A 257-nucleotide genomic window follows, 5' to 3' on the forward strand; every position below is an offset into this window, starting at 1 on the left:
CATTCCTAAGCCTCAGCCCAGAGATCGAGACGAAGGATTTAACGAAGGAATAACTCGATGACCTGACCCTTTCTCTGCAACTTGTTCTTGCATGCTTCAGTAAGACGAAACTAAATAAATACTCGGGGATCTGGTCAGTCATTGTTTGTGTTTTCCCGAGGAAGATGAAACTGTGTGAAGGTCAGCAGCAGGTGTTCGTTTGGAGTGATTGCTGTTTGTTTAGGGAGTGTGGCGACGTGTTCGAATTGCTGCGTGCA

General features: G+C 46.3%; 1 protein-coding gene across 1 annotated transcript in view; it reads left to right on the plus strand.

Moving 5' to 3' along the window:
- The window catches only part of LOC119591906 (ankyrin repeat and sterile alpha motif domain-containing protein 1B-like), a gene marked incomplete in the record, with an annotated part of 115,155 nt that overhangs the window by 80,927 nt on the left and 33,971 nt on the right, over positions 1–257 (plus strand).

Source organism: Penaeus monodon, chromosome 29, assembly GCF_015228065.2.
Source record: "Penaeus monodon isolate SGIC_2016 chromosome 29, NSTDA_Pmon_1, whole genome shotgun sequence".
In the NCBI taxonomy this organism is placed as follows: domain Eukaryota; kingdom Metazoa; phylum Arthropoda; class Malacostraca; order Decapoda; family Penaeidae; genus Penaeus; species Penaeus monodon.